The sequence below is a fragment of the Gymnodraco acuticeps genome, unplaced genomic scaffold (genome assembly GCF_902827175.1).
Source record: "Gymnodraco acuticeps unplaced genomic scaffold, fGymAcu1.1, whole genome shotgun sequence".
NCBI classification, from domain to species: domain Eukaryota; kingdom Metazoa; phylum Chordata; class Actinopteri; order Perciformes; family Bathydraconidae; genus Gymnodraco; species Gymnodraco acuticeps.
This window is the reverse complement of record NW_022991720.1, coordinates 751637-775627: the sequence shown is the minus strand read 5'-3', so window position 1 is coordinate 775627 and position 23991 is coordinate 751637. Positions and strand designations below refer to the sequence as shown.

At 41.4% G+C, this 23991-nt stretch overlaps 1 pseudogene; it reads right to left on the bottom strand.

Moving 5' to 3' along the window:
* The window catches only part of LOC117534732, a 57566-nt pseudogene that overhangs the window by 28108 nt on the left and 5467 nt on the right, over positions 1-23991 (bottom strand).

Sequence of the window (23991 nt, the reverse complement as noted above, 5' to 3'; positions counted from 1 at the left end):
AAAGTTGTGGCTCATCGGACATTTATGAGAGAAAGTCTCTAATGTCCAAATAAGACGGTGTGTAAAACTACACTGCCCAGACAAAACAAGTAACCACTTTGATGTAACTAGGCCAGTAGGTAAGGACTTTCCACTGGATAATAACTGCAGCGATGTATATGTTTTAGCTGAATAGACGTTTTTTAACTGATGCAGTTAGTCATTCATTCGAGCATTCATCATTAACTGTCACAATCTGTCTTTATGGTGTCTTGTCTTGTTTCATGTTTTATGTTGAAAGGTCTTCACTTCCTGTCTTGCCTGTTTCTGTCTGCGTTGTGTCTTGTTTAAATCTGTCTGTGGTTCCCGGTCGTTAGTTTCCCTGGTGTGTCTAATTTACCCGATTGTGTTCACCTGGTGTCCCTGTGTTTTCTCCTCCCTCCTCACCTGTGTCTTGTTTCTGTGATTAGTCTTGTGTGTATTTAAGTTCTGGTTTTTCTGTCTGTCTTTGTCGATTCGTCTTGTGTCATGACTAGTTCGTCGGTGAGTGTTCTGTTTTGTCTTTGTATAGCACCTAGCCTTGAAATAAAGGAATTCTCACTTTAATCTGCATTTGGGTCCTACCTGCTTCACACACCGTAACATTAACTCCTCCAAAAAATATAGTTTATTCAATAATAACACTGAATATGTGAATCATAAAAGTGATTGACAGCTGATTGGAATGATATGATTGTTAATATTATCATATTAATTCAGACAAACATCGATGAGACAGTTAATTAATGTACTTATTGCAGCAGTCTGCATAGATTTAGTACCCCTGTTGGTCTAAGAGTGAAACAAACTCATTCAGTTATTTATGGGCTCAGAACAGTCTCATAATACATATATGCACACAGAAGGATTCACACTTGTATTTCCGGATCCATACTTGTGTTTTTCAATGCACACACAAATGTGTTCCGTTTCATATACATGTAAATAAAATCCAAATACAGAAAAAGTTTTACATATGTATTTTTGATCCTCACTTATTAGTTTTCCGTTTAAATCCCCTGAACCTGCAAACACAAACCGCTTTCCGTGCGTGGATCGCTGTGCATTCGTGTGTGGGTTTTTTGAGACTCCCCTGACGGTCAGCCGATTCGTACTTGTAATTTGTTCTATCTATAGCCAATCAGCGTCTCCTCAATTCTAAGCCAATCACATGAGCGCGCCTCCCACAAGGGTAGATTTCTTGCGTAAATTGCGTTCATGACGTAGCGCTTCATTTACGCATTTTGCGCTGTCCGGAGCTGACAGGTCCATGGAGCCTGCCTGCAGGCGCTAATCTCAGGACACCTCCACTCTCAGTACATTGCCACTTTCCGAACAGGAAATGCACGCAAATACAAGCCTTTATATTATTAAGGTACAGCGCCACCATCCGAACCATTGATGAATGCTTGTGTACACAAAAACGGAAGGCAAAACCGTTTTAAATGTGTGTTTCCTGTATGGCGAATACAGCTGCTGTATTTATGTCTGTATGAAGTTGTTGTGAGTGTGGAGGGAGCAGCTACAGGTTAGCTTAGCCTAATCGATCAGTGCACTACGAAGCCAGTGCTAGACAGTGAACTGACAAGGGGGGGAGGGGGAAGCTCCGCCGGTCATTATCGGCCGATATTCACTCTTAATAGTTTGATCGGTGCTCTCTATAAAGGCCGATCAGGATCTGATCGATATGTACATAAACGTGTTACAGTCACTTTAAGAGTAGCAGCCACAAGGGTGTGTGTGTGTGTGTGTGTGTGTGTGTGTGTGTGTGAGATGGCGAAGTTCGAAGTTATGAAGAGAGAGACGAAAGTATAGAGAAAGTGGTCAGAAAGGGAAAAGTAACTAGTCTGTATGTAGGCCTATGCAATACAGTATCAATGTAACTGATTAGTCTGAAGAACGTGAATAAACGGAGGTTCTTCCCACGGCACCCGAACGCCCCGTTTGCATCCTTTTTCCCCTCGAAATGTCTGGGCAGCTGGTTACCGGCTGACAACGAGCCACGTCAGAAACCACCGGTGTGTAACTGAAACTACACTGTAAAAAAAGTCCGTGAAATTAACAGGGAAAAGCTGTAAAATCACGACATTAAAAAACTGTAAATAGAGAAACAATGAAGCTGTGTTTAATTTACAGTAATATTTCGTAAAGTACTGAACCAAACAAAACTGTTAAATTCACATTAAGAATTATGTTAAAATAATGATATTTCATTGTATAATTTACAGATTACTGTGGTTTGAACGCAGAAAAACTGTAATACATATAACAATACAATACAGTTAAAATTACAACATGACAGTGTTAAAATCATGTTTTTTTAATATTTTTTCATTCTTGAATATACTATAATATACTTACTTCTTATTTCTATTTGTTTAATACATATGTTTATTTTGAAATTGGAAATAACCCAGTACTGAGATATTCTTGGAAATTAAATGAGAATCCATAAAACAGCTGGCGTTTGGATTCTGGGGCCGCCCGGCTATTTGGAGTGGAATGCAGCCCGCGGTAGACAACCAAAACAGTAATCGAACGCGCCACTACGTGTGGACGGGCCGTGGGTTACGTTCTTGTATTTTTTTTAATTGGGACAGCCTCTCGGCGGAAGTGACGCAAGCGGTCAACGAACGCAGCCTCCGAAGGAAACGGCCGCTGAACTGAGAGACACGCCTACTGAGCAGTAGAGTTTGTTTCTGTTATTTCTGACTATTTAATTATCGCGGGAGCAGCCACTTTTTGCAGGTTAACGGCCCGGTGCGCGGCCAAGTCTATCTCAAGTCTGCCTGCCACGGACCACGGAGCTGTGTGCACATGAGCGGAGGATCACATCTGTAGCACTGGTAAGCTAACCGTTTATTTTCTTCAAACTTCAATTATAACACTGTGTGTTGTCAGGACAATACTAACTTCTGTTTGTGATTGAGTGCATTTTGCAGCAAAACGCTACATACGAGGGGCTATGTTCTGCATTGCATAGGAACCCCAGTGTTTTTCAAATGTGTTGGCGCGAACTGCAAGCAAACAACGGTGTGTTGTCAGGACAATACTAGCTTCTGTTTGTGATTGAGTGCATTTTGCAGTCATAGTTATAACGTCTACTGAGCGGGGGGTTTGAAGCTACATCTGAGCGGGTTCAAACTTAACGGGCAGTCGTGTTAACGTCAACGCCGTCAACGTTAACGCCAGCCTAAGGCACACCTGTGCAATAATCATGCTGTCTAATCAGCATCTTGATATGCCACACCTGTGAGGTGGGATGGATTATCTCGGCAAAGGAGAAGTGCTCACTATCACAGATTGTTTTAGATCTTTGAGTTCATCTCATGAAAAATGGGAGCAAAAACAAAAGTGTTGCATTTATATTTTTTTATATATCTTTGATCATAGTTTGCTGTGACTAGCACTAGAATGTCTGTATCTGGTGAGAAGAACATCAACTGTGCATCAGCTGGGTTTCGGTGTGATGCCAGCACAGCCTGGTGGATCAGCAGGGTGTCTGCTTCTTCGTGGTTATTTTCTTCAAAGAGCAGGTATTTGTTGCTCCTAGTGTTCCCTGAAGCTGACATGATGATCAGCTTGGAGGATCCCCTGTTGTATTTTAGAATTTTGGCTGCAAGATAGTCAGTCAGATCGGCCTTCGTCTGGTCATGAGAGAGGAACCTGCTCAGTGGGATGTTTTTGATGTTGGTGTCATCTCTGACTTGGTACTGGATAGCTTTTCCTTGTCTTCGTTGTCCTGTATGTGTCGAACACAAGGATGATATCATAATCTCTTGTTAGTGACATCAGTCTGTCATTGAAGCAGCCACTCAGATCCTTGACTGTCACTACAGTGGCTGGTTTTTTGCTCAGCCTCTGCACAAGCACCATGCCATCCACCAGTGCTATCTTTCGACATGGCTGATCAGTAGATGTGGTGTCTGTGAATCCTGTATCCATTGCATCTTGGTGGGTAGTACTTCCAGCTTGAGGCAGCTGATGGTCTTCATGGGGCACATCTTCTCTTGTCAGCTTCTCAAGGAGATTGATTAACTTGGACTTGGCATGGCAGGATTGTTCCATTAGAAGCGAACAGTGCCCTTGGTGTTAGAGTAAATTCATAGTTTCCTATGGCCTCTTTCTGGTTGATGTCTCGGTTTGACCTGGCAAGTATCATCAGCCTTGCAAACAGGTCCTTGGTCTCCTTCAGATCCACAGTATTGTCTCTGACTTTCACTGTAATCTTCTTGTTCCCAGACAGGAACATCTTATTGTTCACTTTCTTCACAGGGGCCCAGAGGCTGACATCTCCATTGATCCGCTCTGACATGTAGTCTTCATACAACTTCTGGCCAGTGACATCAGCATTCAAGATCTGTGGTACATACTCATCTGGGATTTAGGCAAGTGTAATTACATTGTACAGCTTTTCACCTTCAGTGGTAAAGGGGTTTCCATGACTGAGTATGGCTGCCTTGATCTTGTCGATTGTACCATGTGCCCTCTTGACTGCACTTGGCCCAAGCTCATGGTGCTCTGTGGTTCTGTCAGCTTCCATGTCAAATTGACTCTTGAACTCTTTCGACAGACGTGAAAGTTCTGGTGTGACCATGAAAAATCTCTGTCTGGCATTGGCATTGTTAGAGATGCCAATAATCCCAGAGCGAATCTTCATCAGCTTGTTCAGATGTTCACATGCGTGGTCTGCCCCAACAGACACAAAGGGAATGACACTCTTGGTGACAGATATATTACTTGCATGTAGTTCCTCCCAGGTCTGAGGGTGATTGATCCTCAATTCATGCATGTCTGCGATGTATCTTGGCCAGAGTCTCTTGTACTTGATGTGATCCATGGCAAAGAACAGCTTGCTCAGTGCTTCTCCAGCCTGCAGATGGAGTTCAAGGTCAGCATTCCGAGTTGCTGCTACGAAGAACAGGATTGTTTCCACCCGATATAGGTAGCCCATCATGACCTTGAACATCGCATGCTGGGATTTTTGTTCCTCCCATTCTTGGAATGCTGTGATGACTTCAGCAGTGGCTTCCAGGAGGGTCCTGTTGACTTGCTTCACAGATTCAGCCTTGATGTCTTTACCCTCCGAGCAGGCAGATTCTACTCCCTCGGTTGCCTTCAGGCACACATATTTCAGTTGTGGGTTGTCCTTGAAGAACTCCTCCAGAGCCATTTCATAGAGTGCTACATACGAGTAGATGTGGGCATGGAGAGCTTGCTTGTAGTGTTTGCATTTCAGGATTTGCCTTGTTGTGGCAGGACCATACACATCTGCTTCCATCCAGGCATCATCTATACCCGAGTTCTCCATGGAGGCACCAAGAGCTCTGAGGGCAGCCATGACGACATGCACCCAGTCTGGGAACAACCATCTGTTTCAGGTCAGGTCTGGCATCTAGGAGCTGCACCACCTTCTCATAGAGGGCCATATCAAAGGTAATGACTGTGGGGTGATCTTCTCCAACTGCCAACTTTCTCAGCTGATTTGCTTGCATGATCACAGTCAACAGAGTTGACCACTCGTGTGCCACCTCTGGCATTAGTGGCAAGGCTCCAACCTGTGTCAAGGGAAGGCTTTCAGACAACACTGAGTTGTATCCTGCCCAGCCTGGAATATTGCTGGAAGTTTCTCCTGCTTTCATTCTGGATAATGCAGATGCACCAACCCATCCTAGATGTGTCAGCTGATAGGATTCTGAGATCCCCTTGCTGATGGCAAACTGTGTAAAATAACCTTGAGGGATGACACTTCTCATATAGTAGGCTATGTGTGGTCCACAACAAATATCAGAAGAATATCAGAAGTCTGAAGAACAGGGCCGTTGCCATAGGAGACGAAAAACTGTGGTCGCACAGGGCCTCGCATAAGATTATTTATTTTTTTGGCTGAATTGAATTTATAGATATTTTATATTTATCTATAGAAGATAATGGTCTATTATAGAGTATTTGATGAAAGATAATCAAATCAATTTGTTTTTGTATACTTAAAAAAACTTTGCACAGGTCATTTTCGACCGACTCATGCATCGAAGGGTTAATGTTGTAAAATGTAGTACCTTTGTAACTACCACCATTGGATTTATTGACCCTGAAAATGTAGGTTTAGAAGTTAAAATCAATGTTCCAGCTTATTTAGAAGCCGAGATATTACAAAACCTACATTTTGTGGTGGCCATTTTGGAAATTCCAATATGGCCGCCATATAGACATCTGGGCAAATGGAAACATGGATTTTCTGAATCCTTATACAATACCCTTTTCTAAAATGTATAGTTTAGAAAATCCCCACAAAAATCCCACGAAAGTTAAAATCAAGTTATAATTAACCTGACTATAAGCGCAAATTTAAAATGTTTTCCTATTGTTCTATAGAGAGTATTTCAAGATGCACCGGAACAGACTGGGAAAAGAGGACTGGGTTAACATCAAATGGCAGCCTGGAAAAATAATCCACACCTTCCAGAAAGATGCCACCAGTTGTGGAGCCTTTGTCATGCAGGTGATTCAATGCAACATGTTGTGTTCATTAATAATAAAGCATTTTATTTTAAAGTGAAATTAAAAAACACGTCATAACGTCATGTTATTTTACCATCTGTCCAGATGGCCGAGATGACAGTGAAGGAATTTCCGAAAATTCCACAGACGTTTCACATCAAGTCATCAAAAAAATGTCTTCAACATCTACGAAGGGACATGGCAGAATAAATTCTCAAAGGATCAGGTATTAGCCAAAAATATGAAATGAATATATGGACGGCTTCCTGTAAATTGAACCGGTTATTTTTTCAGTTTCAAAGGATGACTTCTGTTCCTTCTGTGGGATTGAGGACCTGCCCACAACTGCTGTTGATGCTGTTTGGGTGAGACTACATGATGAATTGTTTTGAAACTCCAGAAGATAATCTGAATAGTAGATAATATATATATCATCTGGAGTTAGATTTCAGGAATAACATAAAAGTAATGACATTTTGTATATGTGTATGCATTACAGGTTTCCTTTTGTTTTTCTTATACTTTGTTAAAGTTTTAGCACAGATAAACCTGAATAACAACAAGTATTTATATATATAAAAAAAAGTATAATCTCTATAAAATATAAATGAATATGCCTGCTTTACAAGTGTCCTACACTTTAAATTTTTTTAATATCTTTGTTGTATTTGTCCCCATGTAGATTCAGTGTGAAACTTGTGGAAGATGGTTTCACAGGCAGTGCCTCGGAATGACTGCTGCATGAATACCCAAAAAAAATACCACGTGGTATTGTGTGTTGTGTATCCTCCCTAACTAAAGAGGCTATAGATGAGTTTGTGTAACTTTTACCAGAGGTACCAGGATTTGGGGAGGTAAGGCTTGTAGTTTGAACTACTACCACAGTAGAAGTAGTGCGCTTACAAACGGCATGTGGGGGGAAATCCAGCCCAGCCAGTGATTTGAAATCGGCAAAATGAAAGCTGCATTTTGTACAAAACAAACAAAAATCCAGAAAAAAGCTTTGCTAAAGATTTTGGGCAACTGAAGTAATGATTAATAATCACCTGTCCATAGTTTTAAATTGTTATATTCTTAATTAAGATGTTAAATATATTTTCAATTACAGATTAAAGTAGTCACAGATGTTCATGATGTTTTCCATGTCTGACATTAGATTGTAGATTTGTTCATTAATATTGTACAGTAGGTGAAAAGCCTGAAATGTTTTATTTTTTAATGTTAACTTTATTTCTGTCACAGTCTGCTCCATCATTCATCACCAGTAGTTTTCCATTCACCTGTCTCACCTGTTAACCACACCCACGTTTTTGCTCACTCTCTTCTTTCTCTTCTCCACCCATTAGCTGCCAGTATTTAAACCCTCACCAGACACACACCCGTTGCCAGATCGTACTTTGCCTTCATAGTCTTTCACGCGTTTGTTACTAGATTGCCTACCCAGTTCCTACCCAGTTCCGACCCTGCCTGTCCCCGACCTGCCTGCTCTGCCTGTTCCCTGATCCTGCCTGTCCTTGGACTATCCTGCCTTGCCTGCTGTCTGACCCTGCCTGTACCTCCGTTGACCACCTCGCCTGCTCCCTGACTCACTTTCTGCCCGCTGTCCTCTGGTTTGTTTGCCTGCACATCATCCGGCTGATACTGTTCTGTTATCCCTCTGCTCTGGTATCATTACCAATACAGTTCATTAGCAATACTCCTTGGTCTCTCGAGTGCTGCATTTGGGTCCTTCATAAGATTGTGACCATTTTACTGTTTCATAGCTAATGAAAAAGTTGTTTAATGTCTTAATTTAACACGGACCACTATTGCGGTAAGCATGTTGTAACTTCCGGTTGTTGTTGTCATCTCCGGGTATCCCGTGTGCCTGTTCTGTTGCTGATAGCTTATTATCTTAACTTAATCGATCATTTTAAAACTCTTGATCACGGCAACTGCCTGACGTTGTAATCACACGTTACTATAGCTTAAGCACTCACAACTCTCCTTCTCTTAGCGACTGTAACTCCACAGTTGCCTACACTCTTTTCGGGTTTGCTAACGGTGGCTACTTTAGCTTGATAGCTAGCCATGGCTCTTTCCCCACCCTCGGGTGATATTTCTTGCTCTAACTGTCTCATGTTTGGTTACTTCCCTACCTCCTTTACTGGTACCGGTACATGTGTTAAATGTAGTATAGTTGTTAGGTTGGAGGCGGGAATCATAGCCATAGAAGCCCGGCTCCGCATCTTAGAAAGTAACTCAGCTACAGTAAAGCCCATGTTAGCCGGTGCGGACCGGCAAAAGGTAGCTCCTCTTAGCCGTCCCCCGGCAACTCCCGAGCAGCAGGGAGACTGGGTGACTGTTCAGAAGGGGCATAACGCGAAACCCGCAGGTCCCCACTAACCCGTTCACGTATCTAACAGATATTCCCCACTCAGCGAGACACCCGCTGAGAAGCCAACTCTGGTTATTGGTAGCTCTATTATGAGACACGTGAATTTAGAGACCGAAGCCTCCACAGTCACATGCATTCCGGGGGCCAGAGCGGGCGACGTTGAGGCGCATCTTAAACTGCTGGCTAAAAATAAACGTAAATACAGTAGAATTGTTATTCACGTCGGTGGTAATGATGTTTGTTTACGCCAATCAGAATGCACCAAACTTAATGTGGAGTCGGTGTGTAGTTATGCTAAAACAATGTCGGACACCGTAATCTTCTCTGGTCCCCTCCCCAATCTGATCAATGTTGACATGTATAGCCGCATGTCATAATTTCAGCGCTGGTTGTCTTGGTGGTGCCCAGCAAACAATGTGGGTTTCGTAAATAATTGGACAGCCTTCTGGGGAAAACCTGGTCTGATTAAGAGAGACGGCATTCATCCTACTTTGGATGGTGCCGATCTCATTTCGGCAAACATTTCAGGGCTTTGTGGACTTAATCCATGACAAACTGGAGTTGAGACCAGGAGGCGGAGTCGCAGTCTTACATCCATAGGAATCCCGAACCCAATAAAATACCCAATATTAACGGTGTGTGTGTCTGCCCAAGGACAATTTAAGGTAAAACCTAATAGAGGTGTCATACCTAATACAAGTAAATGTAACAACTACTACAGTGCAACAAAACAGGAATATTAAATGTGGTCTCTTAAACATAAGACCTCTAGCATCTAAAGCAATATTGGTAAATTATTTAATATCAGATTATAATATTGATATATGCAGTCTCACTGAAACTTGGTTGAGACATGAAGAATATGTCAGCATAAATGAGTCCACTCCACCCAGCCATATCAATACTCATATTGCCCTAGGCACAGGCCGAGGGGGTGGAGTTGCAGCAATCTTTAACTCAAGTTTACTTATCAATACTAAACCAAAATTAAATTACACCTTCTTTGAAAGCCTCGTTTTTAGTCTTACGCATCCGACCTGGAAAACTTTGCAGCCAATCTTATTTGTTACAGTGTACCGTGCACCAGGTCCTTATTCAGAATTCTTATCAGAATTCTCTGAGTTTTGATCAACTTTGGTTCTTAAAACAGATAAAGTAATTATCGTAGGTGACTTTAATATTCATGTTGACGATGATAAAAATAGCCTTACTGTTGCATTTAACTCTATATTAGATTCTGTTGGTTTCTGTCAGAGTGTAATTAAACCGACCCACTGCTATAATCACACTCTTGACCTTGTTCTGACTTATGGTATTGAAATTGAGCAACTATTAGTCGAACCGCATAATCCTGCTTTATCCGACCATTTCTTAGTAACTTTTGAAGTACTATTACGAGACTACAAAGCATTAGTCAAAAGCTCCTGCAGCAGAAACCTATCTGTTAGTGCTATAGCAAAATGTAATGAAGAGATTCCACCAATACTTAACTCGATAGCATGTCTGTATGTAAGGGAGGAAACTTATACAAAATGTACACCACCCCAAATTGATCATGTTGTTGATCGTGCTACAGATGCGCTGCGAATAAAATTAGACTCTGTTGCTCCTTTGAAAAAGAAGAAAAGAAAACATAGATTAGCTCCATGGCATAATGCCGAAACCCGCAAAATAAAGCAAAAGTCGAGACAACTTAAAAGGATATGGCGTTCCACTAAACTTGAAGAATCTCGTTTAATTTGGCATATTACTCTCAATGAATATAAGAAAGCACTGCGTAAAGCGAGAGCAGCCTACTACTCTTCATTAATAGATGAGAATAAGAATAATGCAAGATTTCTTTTCAGCACTGTAGCCAGGCTGACAGAGAGCCACAGCTCGATTGAGCCTTCTATTCCCATAGCACTCAGTAGTAATGATTTTATGTGCTTTTTTAACGATAAAATTGTTACTCTTAGAAACAAAATTAATGACCTCTTGCCTTTGACCAGTATAGTGTTATCAACAGCTCCCGGAAACGTAAGTTCTAATATTACACTAGATAGTAAACTAGAATGCTTTTCAGCCATAAACCTTGAACAATTAAATTCAATGATTCTCTCTTCTAAACCATCAACGTGTATGTTAGACCCAATTCCAACTAAGCTGTTGAAGGAAGTTTTTCCATTAATTAGCACTTTTTTATTAAATATTATGAATATGTCTTTATTATCAGGCTATGTTCCACAATCATTCAAAGTAGCAGTGATAAAACCGCTTCTTAAAAAGCACAACCTCGATCCAGAGGTTTTAGCCAACTATAGACCTATTTCTAATCTTCCGTTCCTCTCAAAGATTCTTGAGAAAGCGGTCGCAAAACAGCTGTGTGATTACTTAAAAAACAATGATTTATTTGAAGATTTTCAGTCTGGCTTTAGAACACATCATAGCACAGAGACAGCTCTGGTTAAAGTCACAAATGACGTTCTAATAGCCTCAGACAAGGGACTTGTCACTATTCTTGTTTTGCTCGATCTCAGTGCTGCATTTGATACTATCGACCATGATATTGCAAAGACTAGAGCACTTAGTTGGCATACAGGGAACTGCTTTAGGCTGGTTTAGGTCCTATCTATCTGAACGCTCTCAGTTTGTACGTGTCAACGATGAATCTTCCACGCAAACCAGAGTTAGCCATGGAGTGCCACAGGGCTCAGTGCTCGGACCTATTTTGTTCACATTATATATGCTTCCGTTAGGCAATATTATAAGGAATCATTCTGTAAACTTTCATTGTTATGCAGATGATACTCAACTATATTTATCAATCAAGCCTGATGAAATTAATCATCTAAATACAATTCAAGACTGCCTTAAGGACTTAAAAACGTGGATGACCTTAAACGTTTTGATGTTAAACACGACCAAAACAGAAGTTATTGTACTTGGCCCGAAGAATCTACGAAACAAATTATCTAAAGATATACTAACTATGGATGGCATTCATTTGACCTCTAGTGAGACTGTAAGGAATCTTGGTGTTATATTTGATCAGGATTTATCCTTTAACGCCCATATAAAATCAATGTCAAGGACCGCCTACTTCCATCTACGTAACATTGCAAAAATCAGGCATATCTTGCCTCAAAACGATGCAGAGAAACTAGTCCATGCATTTGTTACTTCAAGGCTGGATTATTGTAACTCCTTATTATCAGGATGTACCAAGAAGTCAGTCAAGTCGCTTCAGCTGATTCAAAATGCTGCAGCTCGTGTACTAACCAGAGTTAGGAAAAGGGACCACATTACTCCTGTTCTGGCTGCCTTACACTGGCTCCCTATAGAACACAGGATAGAATTTAAAATTCTTCTTCTTGCCTACAAAGCCCTTAATGGGCAGGCGCCATCTTACCTTAAAGAACTCATTATACCCTACTGTCCTATTAGGGCATTGCGTTCCAAGAATGCAGGGTTGTTGGTTGTTCCTAGAGTCTCTAAAAGTACAATGGGAGCCAGAGCCTTTTCTTATCAAGCTCCACATTTGTGGAATCAGCTTCCAGTTTGTGTTCGGGCGGCAGACACCCTATCCATTTTTAAGAGTGCGCTTAAGACCTTCCTTTTTGATAAAGCTTATAGTTAGGGCTGATTAGATTCAGCCCGTAGTTTTGCTGATATAGGCTTAGTTTGTCGGGGGACATCTTACTTCTTCCTTCTCTCTGTCTATACCTGTGTACTCTCATGTTCCCATTAACCCAGCTTCCCCAAATGTCTTTCTTTTTGGTGTCTATATACGCTGGGATCCGGAGTCATGGATGATCCTGCGGTCCAGTGTCCTGGATCGCGAGCCCTGGATCTTGAGTCATGGCTGTGGTCCTGGATCATAAATCCTGGATGGATATCCTTGTGTATTCATCTTCCTATTATACACACATGCATTTCCAAATATTTGGACTACCTATGTTGCAAATGTATTATCTTTGCAATTTACACACGGCATCTATTGCACGTCTGTCCGTCCTGGGAGAGGGATCCCTCCTCTGTTGCTCTCCCTGAGGTTTCTCCCATTTTCCCTTTTAAACTGTGGGTTTTCTCCGGAAGTTTTTCCTTGTACGATGTGAGGGTCTAAGGACAGAGGGTGTCGTATTGTCATACTGATATTCTGTACACACTGTGAAGACCACTGAGACAAATGTAACATTTGTGATTGTGATATTGGGCTATATAAATAAACATTGATTGATTGATTACCAATATTTTATATATGGAATAACAAGGCTATTAGAAAACCATGGTTGAAACACGGCATAGTAAAACATTTCTTCATAGTTCAGGAACCATGCAAGCAAAGAAAAGCACACCGTGGTCCGCCGAGGAATTACGACGTTCCTACACTTTATTGCAGATGACAAGATCCAGCGGGAGCTCGACGGGACAACTCGCAATATGAAAGTATTTCAGGAGGTCTCTACACTGATGTGCGGAATCGGTTACTCGAGGACTGTCTTGCAGTGTAGGGAAAAACTGAAAAAGATGAAGAGTGAGTATCGCATAGTGAAGGACAACAACAACACGAGTGGTGCCAGTAGGAAAAACTGGAAGTGGTTTGACCTAATGGACACCATTTACGGCCATAGACCGGCTAGCGTTGGGACGGAGGGAGGTCTGGACTCAGCAACGGCGTTACTGGAGGCTCTGCATGGTAAGTTGTTGCTAACACTCTGTTATTTGCTTGAAAGTGTTGTGTCCCTATCTGTTCTAAAGCTCACTTCTAACAAAGAAGTCTGTTTTATCCTTACATTTATGTTCGACAACCCATGCTTGTATGGAGCACCGAAGGCTAGCTAGCTAGCTAGCTAGGCAGATAGCATTAGCTAGAGCTATTGTTTGCTAACACCATATATGCCATTGTGACTGTGTTACTATAGATACTACCCCAGTTCCTAAACTGTAATGGAGACGCGCCATAAAGTGAGCCAGTCCTAACGAGCGAGGCTGTGTAGTGGAAACGCGCCATTAGTGCCGGCACTTAATACCCCAGGTCACTAAGTACCAATCGCGTTCACACCGGAGTACTTTTCCCTGAGGGAAGATTACGCAAATGAGCCGCTGACGTCAATTCGTCTTCTGCTTTGGGTTTACTGGCAGGCCGCAAACCACTTCACGGCGTATACTTCTGTTGGGAGTCCCAGCAGCTTCTACTGAAGCCTTCCAAGTAAATTGCCAGAACGCCGACACCTCCTCATCTCCACCGCTCCCATGTTTTTTTTTTTGTGTTGCCATAAGTTATTCTCTCTCCGTTGGTGCGTGGGGCTAAGGCTAGTAAATACAATGGCGGCTTCAAAAAACTTTTCAGAGTTTTACGGGGCGTGGTTTGCAATTCGCCCAGCCAATAGAAGTTGGTACTTTGTTGGTACCACCTCTCTAGCAGGCACTACAAATGGGGGTAAAAGTTCCCGGCACTAAGTACTCTTTTTGGTGTGAACGCGACATAAGGGGTACTAACGGAACTAAACGGGAAAAGTACTCCGGTGTGAACGAGCCTATTGTAACAGATTAAGATACACAAGGAGGTAAAAGGTATGATAATAACAAATTCAAGTTAAAAAAAAAATATGATTTCTCTCAGAAAGATAAGACACAAGAAAAGTGAATGGATGCAACAATATAAAACCCTATAAAATGAAGTGAACATATACAGTGGGGCAAAAAAGTATTTAGTCAGCCACCAATTGTGCAAGTTCTCCCACTTAAAAAGATGAGAGGCCTGTAATTTTCATCCTAGGTATACCTCAACTATGAGACAAAATGAGAAAAAAAAATAATCCAGAAAATCACATGCAACTCAGCATTCTTTCTCCTCCAAACACGTCTAGTTGAGTTTTTACCAAAAAGTTCTATTTTGGTTTCATCTGACCATATGACATTCTCCCAATCCTCTTCTGGATCATCTAAATGCTCTCTAGCAAACTTCAGACGGGCCTGGACATGTACTGGCTTAAACAGGGGGACACGTCTGGCACTGCAGGATTTGAGTCCCTGGCGGCGTAGTGTGTTACTGATGGTAGCCTTTGTTACTTTGGTCCCAGCTCTCTGCAGGTCATTGACTAGGTCCCCCCGTGTGGTTCTGGGATCTTTGCTCACCGTTCTTGTGATCATTTTGACTCCACGGGGTGAGATCTTGCGTGGAGCCCCAGATCGAGGGAGATTATCAGTGGTCTTGTATGTCTTCCATTTTCTAATAATTGCTCCCACAGTTGATTTCTTCACACCAAGCTGCTTACCTATAGCAGATTCAGTCTTCCCAGCCTGGTGCAGGTCTACAATTTTGTTTCTGGTGTCCTTTGACAGCTCTTTGGTCTTGGCCATAGTGGAGTTTGGAGTGTGACTGTTTGAGGTTGTGGACAGGTGTCTTTTATACTGATAACGAGTTCAAACAGGTGCCATTAATACAGTTAACGAGTGGAGGACAGAGGAGGCTCTTAAAGAAGAAGTTACAGGTCTGTGAGAGCCAGAAATCTTGTTTGTTTGTAGGTGACCAAATACTTATTTTACCGAGGAATTTACCAATTAATTCATTAAAAATCCTACAATGTGATTTCCTGGATTCTTTCCCCCCATTCTGTCTCTCATAGTTGAAGTGTACCTAGGATGAAAATTACAGGCCTCTCTCATCTTTTTAAGTGGGAGAACTTACACAATTGGTGGCTGACTAAATACTTTGCCCCACTGTAGGTACAACAGAAATACAAATGAATAGTAATAAAGACGTCATAATTCTAATAAAGTTTAAACGATTAAAATATAAAGAAACCAACGTAAAAATAAATGTTGTTATTGAAAATGTTAAATCACTAATATAAGATAAAACCCTTCCTATATCATAAATGAAACAATATAAAAGTAGGTAAATAATAAAGACTAAAAGACCATTTAAAGTGGGGGGTTGCTAATAAAAAGCTAATATAAAGAGATGTTTCTTTAGAAGGCGTTTAAAAATGTCCACTGAGACTCTCTGATATTTCCTGATGTTCCACAGTTTGGGAGCGTAGTGGATAAAAGCCTCACCCATTTTATTTTGGGGGATTTTAGGGATATTTAAAAAGCTGAGGAGGACCTCAGAGCTTGTCCAGGGACATAAAACTGACTCTGAATTGAAGTATGTTAGTCAGACTTCCATTCAGAAAGACTCTTAAAATATAACTACAGCTCTCAGGACATCAGGAGGAGGAAACAGTTAGAATTGTTCTCATAGTTGTTCAAAATTATGCAGAATGGATTCGCTCATGGACTTTAAGGTGAATACTTTGAGAAAACGTTTTCCCACACTCTTAAAACCACTATGGTTTATCTCCAGTGTGAACATGTTGATGTCTTTGGAGAGCACCTGATTGAGTGAATGTTTTCCCACACTCTTCACACCAGTACGGTTTTTCTCCAGTGTGAATACGGTGATGTGAATTTAGAGTACCTGATGTAGTGAATGTTTTCCCACACTCTTCACAGCTGTATGGTTTTTCTTCAGTGTGAATACGGTGATGTGAATTTAGAGTACCTGATGTAGTGAATGTTTTCCCACACTCTTCACAGCTGTATGGTTTTTCTCCAGTGTGAATAAGGTGATGTGATCTGAGAGTACCTGATGTCGTGAACGTTTTCCCACACTCTTCACAGCTGTACGGTTTTTCTCCATTATGAATATGCAGGTGGTTCTTTAAATTTCCAGATGATGTAAAGGATTTGTCCCATTGTTGACAGCTGTGACGTCTCTCTCTTCCTTTCGGTTTCTAAAACAGACGGACAGAGAAAGAGAGAAAGTAAATCTAAAAAGCATAAATTCACAGCAACGTTCTAACAAAAGTAAATACAGCAACATTCTACATTGGGAATGTGATGTCTGTAAATCTTTTTAACTAAATAAACTACCCAGAAATAAAATTTGTATAGCCCTTATTTGAATCATGAGGTGTTAAAGTTGTAAAATGCGTTTAAAGCTGAATCCAGATGTATTTTCTCTGTCCGTCCATTCATTCTACTGAGCCGAGTGAGGGAGATTGGAGGTGGGGCTTAAGGGAAAACTCAACTGCCATACTCTCGACAGCAAGGCATGATGGGTAATTTGTGACGTTTTGCTCTTGAGAATGTCAGGCCATTTTGACTTCATGTGCCAATGAGGAGCCCTCATAACAATGAACGAGGCTCCGACGCAATATCCAGTTCTTATTAAACATCCATGAGTGAAACAAAGGAGAGGTGGAGCTTGATGGCAAACTATTACGTTCCCTTCTGAGCTAGGGGAAGCAACACAACCAGAATGGGATTGGTAATAATTATAAGTGGTTTTATTATAAATAGCAGCGGTAAACAAAATGGCAGGCATGCAGCCTGGAACAACAAAAAAAGGCCAAAAGGGCACAGGTTGACAAATAACCAAACAAAGGGAGGACTCTAAAAAGGGAGCCTGTTTACATACAAAAAAATTGATAATAACGGAACTAAATAGAAACTAAAACCCTCACTATAAAAGTGGTACAGACTAACACAGGGAATGTATACAAAACACACAGCTAAACTAGAGGCAACAGTCACAAAAAACTAAGCTACTCTAAACACTATGTAAACTACTCTAACTAAGCTACTCTAGGCACTACTAACACACAATATCACACTACCAGACACAGACCACACAAGTTAACCACAGAACGGAAAGCAAGTAGCGAGAGGCGTCTGTTCACTCAACAGATCCCTCTAGAGCGATGATTGTCCCCAGCTTTGTAGTCGTCTCCAGCAGGTGTGCGCTGCGATTGGAGTGCTCCAATCACAATCTTCAGGGGGCAGACCAGGAGATGGCAGCCAATCACGACAGGGCAATCGCACAGCTCATTTACATACACACACACAACAGAGTTAAGAGCACCAGGAAAACAGCAGCCGTAACACAAACACTGAAGGTTTATTATGAAGTTACGGTCGGAGAATTGACAAACAAATGTGCTGCAGACACCAGGTCACACAGAGGTTGCCGACCAACTCTGGACATCTCTCCCCCAGTCCCATGTATTTAGCTCTGATGGAATAATCAACATGCTGCATAACATCTTGCACTATTTCTATTCTATTTGTTTTTACTTGCGCATCTGAAAAACATTATATTTTACTATTTTATCTGTTTTATGTCCTGCACTGTTGGAGGAGCCTGTGACTTCAGTTTTTCATTGCCATATCTTCACTGTAGCTAATGTGAAAATGACAACAAAGCCTTGAAACAAGATACAACAGGCACAAAAAATAAAACTTTAGAAAAATGGCGGAAGCGTAGAGAAGCACGGTCGACTAAAATCTCCAACAGCGTGGGAGCATTTCCCTTTAAACAACAATAAAAAGTGTGTTACCTGCAAACTGTGTAAAGTCAAACTTGCATGGCACGGGAGCACCACAGTGATGCAGGAACATCTCAACTGTAAACCACCCGATCAAGATCCCTTCGCCTCGCGTCTGTCCCTCTGATCATACTGTTGGGGTTTCTTTTTCCAATAATGACCGGCTCGCCGCACATTATCCGGCTTATTACACAGCCAAATGCTAAACAAACTGACGACTAACTTGACTTATTTTAACTTATTTAAACTATTTCAATTTATTGATTCAGCTATTTCAAAGAGTTTGCAAGTTTGCAGAAAATAGGTCAGGTTGAGACACTGTGCTGTATTTATGTGTGTGAGAAAGTGTAACAGAATAACGAGGCTATTATCACGATACGATGTTGTATCGATTATTTCCCCCACCCCTGTAATGTAGACCAGTGGTTCCCAAACTTTTTCTGTCAGGCTCCCCCTTTGGAGAAAAAAAAAAAGTCGGGTCCCCCCAACACAAGTCAGGCTCAGTGGCGGCACCAGAGATGTATTTTGGGGGTGCTGTGGGGTAGCTTGACGTTTCATAGAGGGTGCTCAAACATTTAGGGTTTCCCATTAATGTACCGGTCGCTACAGTGGAATGTTCTACTGCAACAATCCCCACGCATATACACAGTGTTCCCGCGACTGTTACAATGAAGGCTCGATAATCAGCTCACGGTATATAGGTGTAAGCAGGGGTAAAGGGCTATTTTTACAGGTGGTGTGTGGACCTCACATAGGGGGGTCCGGGGGCATGCTCCCCCGGGAAGATTTATTTTTAAATATTGAAGTTAAAAGCATCAATCTGGTGCACTTTGAGAGCAAAATGAAGAGATCTATGGATACATCTCTCAACACCCATATGAAACAGAACTGTAAACAGATTTACTTTTTCTTTATGGATATTTTACAAATCACCCTCCATCCATCCATCTTCTCCCGCTTATCCGTGGTCGGGTCGCGGGGGTAGCAGTTCCAGCAGAGAGCCCCAAACTTTCTTTTCCCTGGCGACATCAACCAGCTCTGACTGGGGGATCCCAAGGCGCTCCCAGGCCAGCGAAGAGATATAATCCCTCCACCTGGTCCTAGAAATCCACAAAACACCCTTTTAAACTTTATTCTTGTTTTACTGTCATATAGTATTTCATACCTGTTTTTCATTTATTCTCTTATTTGATCATATAAACGTGTGCCTCGGATATAATTGTTTACATTAATGGTGACCAAAAAGTTTGAGACCCACTGAGATAGTCCTTTAGTTCACTGAGTCTCTCAGTCCGACAGGAGAGGACTCTCCTCCACTTTGTTGTTGAAAAAAAACTCCTTATATCCGTTAGCGTAGCTCGCTAGCACCAGAAGCTAACAACAAAGACCTCCGGTGTACACACACACACACACACACACACACACACACACACACACACACACACACACACACACACACACACACACACACACACACACACACACACACACACACACACACACACACACACACACACACACACACACACACACACACACACACACACACACACACACACACACACACACACACACACACACACACACACACACACACACACACACACACACACACACACACACACACACACACACACACACACACACACACACACACACACACACACACACACACACACACACACACACACACACACACACACACACACACACACACACACACACACACACACACACACACACACACACACACACACACACACACACACACACACACACACAATAGTACTGTATCATATTATTTTCGAATCAATAATTTTTTCAAATTATGATTTTTTTTTTTTTTAATAACCATTTTTCCTCCTGGCCTCTTCCTCCCCCACTTTAGGGACCACTGATGTAGACATACATAGAGTATATGTCACATTTGGGTTAATAATGTTTCTGTAGAGTATTGTTTATTATATTAGCAAAGGCACTAACAGTAGTTTTGACTTTGGAGTTAGCTAGGAATTCTGAATTCAATGATTACTGTGCATTAACACTGTATTAATTTATTTGGGGATAACAGTGTTAGGAATATATTGTGATGAAGTGCACACTGACCTGAGCTCCAGGGGTCTTTTTGTTCTCCTCCATGCTGCTCTCAGTGCTCCTTCTCCGGATGTGTCTCTGAAATAATCAACACAACTACAGCTGACACAAAACAGGACGACTCAATACAACCGACAGACAACAAAACTAATCTACAGCTACTTCGTAGGTTCATAATAGAGGAGAGAAGTAACTAAGTACATTTAGTCAAGAACTGAATTTAAGTACCATTTAGAGGTACTTATACTTTAATTGAGTATTTCCATTTAATGCTACTCTGGGCGTTTCTCAATCTCGAGTACGCTTGCGTGGTAGCACATATCTTCCGAGCGTCTTGCTTCAGAAGCGAGGCAAGAATACTTCCTGGCATTCGGAAAACAAAGAGTGGAACAGGCTAGCAAGTGTGCAGGTGTGCATCACATGAGAAGCACTGCCTTACATTTTCCGCCACAGATTTGTGGAAATTGGTCCGTGCGCAAAGCATTGTAGGGATTTTAACCTGTTAAGCACTGAGCCTGTTTTTCAGGTCTCAGGCTCGAAAATGACATTCCCAGAACAAATGACCATATCTTCCCTTCTAAAAGGGTTAAATTAATCATCTTTTTTCTCAAAGTAATGATAAACCTGTGAGTTGGATGTAGAAAAGTCAGAATCAATATAGATGTTTTTTATTTTAAAGAAAACTCAGATTGAACATAGTAAAAAACTGTAAATGAGTGTCCGTCCAAAAATAATTTTTTACTTACAGTGAAAACTACCCTTGGATGATGGAACATATACTAAGTACCATGTATCAAGATTGATGCAAAACAAGTGACATTTGACCTTTTTAGAGAGGTTTAGCAAACAACAAAAACAACTTCTGGGGTGATTTGTGTGGATTTTCCATATCTCTGGCCCCCCTTGGTCGATTTTGCTGATTGACATCTCTTTCTAGCCGTCAGAGCCAATAGAATCGAGGGAAAGTTCCACATAGACACAGCTTACCAAATAAGGAGTGAGAGAGACGCGTAGAAAATCCGGAAGCTGCGCTAACCTCTGGTGGCAACCATTACCCCCTGTCACGAGTTCTGATCGCTCAGTGATGATCCTTATATTTCTATAATCTGTGGACTCTCAGGATGTTATCTAAGCTTGTTTGTGCAGATCCAATAAGTATATCGATCAGTGTAGCTAGAGTTCTGTGCTAACGGCCTTAAGATTGTTTCGCTCTTAGCTAATTCAGAGGCTCGGCGCTAGATTTGAGGGTTTTTTTGAAGAAAAAAAAAAAGATCAGTTAGCTGAGTTTCTTCCCGTTACATGGATATAAAACATTCATAGTTTATTGAATATTAAGATGCCCTCAGACGCTGATTCCTGCAGATGACGCGTGTTCCCCCCCCGGTATCGGGAGTGCTGTGTAGAATAAATTAATAAAATACTACTTTTACCGTTTGTGTTTAATATATTTGTATTATATTTGATAGAGTAATACAGCAACATTCTAACCACAGTATAAACCAGAGGTGGGGGACTTGAGTCACATGACTTGACTCAGAGATGGAGCACTCGAGTCCTGGACTCGGACTCGAGTGCCAATTTTCGGGACACGACTCGCGCACTGATTGACGCAACTCGGACTCGTAAATTATTGCGCACGATGACTTGGACTCGGACTCCTGAATTATCGCATACGCTGACTTGGAATCGGACTTGTGATTTTTCCCCCCCACGATGACTCGGACTCGACTTGTACATTGACGCTCCGACTTGGACTCGAGCAAATGTTCTCTGGAGTCTGATGTCCTCTATCCTGGCGTGTGCACCTGCGAGGCGAGTTCACGTACTGGGCCCCACTATTCTAGTCTAAAGATGTCTAGAGACACACCCCGCATCTGCTGTATGCTTTCACACATTCTGCTTCCACATTGGAAAAGAGCAGCGCAAAATGCTCGTTATGTGGAAACAATATTGAAGAGAAAGCTCCGTAACACATTACTCTAAGGATCGAGTTCAGACATATAGGCTGTATTGAACACTATCATTAGAGTAACGTGATCTAATCAATAAATAAAGATTCAGCAGATAACACGAAAGCACATGGCTACTTAACATGCAGAATGACTTAATTTTGCATGCTAAGTAGCCTTCTGTGCTTTCTGGGGCTAAATCTTTATCAGTGAACTGATTTAACCGGTAAAAGTTCCTTCAAAATAAGAGTCCCCCGATCTTATTACTATCAAAATAAAAGTGCAAAACGAAAACTTTACCATAGGAAAATATTGGCATACATATATAATCACCTCTCTAAAATAATATTAATATTAGTAATAAGCTTTATATTTGTAAAGCACCTACAGATGAAGCACTCCAGATCAGACTCAGATGGGTGTGTCCCAGTCAAAAGCCCAGCGGATGCCAGTGGCTGGGGGTGTTGCCAAATTGCTAGAGAGCGTTGCCCAATTTCCACATTTGTTCAATTACAGGATTTAACCATAAGATGGCGCTTCATTCACAAAATACACAAAGACAACTGGGTGTTGATGAACTATACTGGAAACTGTAGATCCTGCTCAACAGGATGTATATGTGTATTTAAGTCGAAAGTACTGGCTTGAAACTATATGCCAGTCTTTGTTTCATGCAAAAAGACCCAATAAACACAGACATACGATGATATAAAGTTAATACAGATATATTTCAGAAGTATGAATAATGGAAGCACATATTTTAATATCTTCGCCGTATTTTATCATTTTACGAAACGGAAAATACTGGAAACTGTAGATTCTGCTCAACAGGATGTATTTACCAGGGAGGGGGTGAGGTCATCAGGTAAACGGAGTGATACGAAACGAGACGAAGAGGGACGGCGGGAGACTGGGATTGAAGTAAAGTGACAGACAAACATTGAGAATTTAGATATAGTTAGATAGATTTAGAGTTTTGAAGATTCAACTATGATGAAGAGAACTCTGAACGTGAGTCAAGCTTTAAGCTTGTTTTTTGACATGGAGGAGGAGGAATCTGTGATGTTGCCCTCTGTGTCGTATTGACAGAAACCGCTTTGAAGCGTGGCACAGATAAAGACAGAAAAAACTGATTTTTGTACATAATGTGTATATATATATTTGTATTAGGGCCGGGACTTTAACGCGTTAATTAAGATTAATTAATTACACAAAAATTAACGCGTTAAAAAAATTAACGCATTTTAATCGCACTTATTTTTGCACCGTGGAACGTTTCTCACTGGATGAGTTTCAGGCGTACCGATTATACTGGAGCACCAACTAACGTTCATGACTTCAGACAACAACAAACCACAGTGAACAACAGTGGGAAATGTTGTTTTAAAAAACGGACGGATGGAAGCGTCGATAAGAGCACGGTTGTGTGCAAATTATGCAAAAAGGAATTCGCATATCACCGCAGCACATCAAGCCTCAAGTATCACCTCAATGCAAAACATATAGCAGCTAGCGTGGAAGCTAGCGTGGACGTTAGCCTCTTTTATCGCGTTCACACCAAAAAGAGCCGGTACTAAAATGAGTTCATGAGAACCTTTTTACCCCCACGAAAGTCCCTGCTAGAGAGCAGAGAGCTGCTAGAGAGCAGGGACTTTCGTGCGGCTCTCTTGTGAGAAAAGAGCTATATTTCTGATTG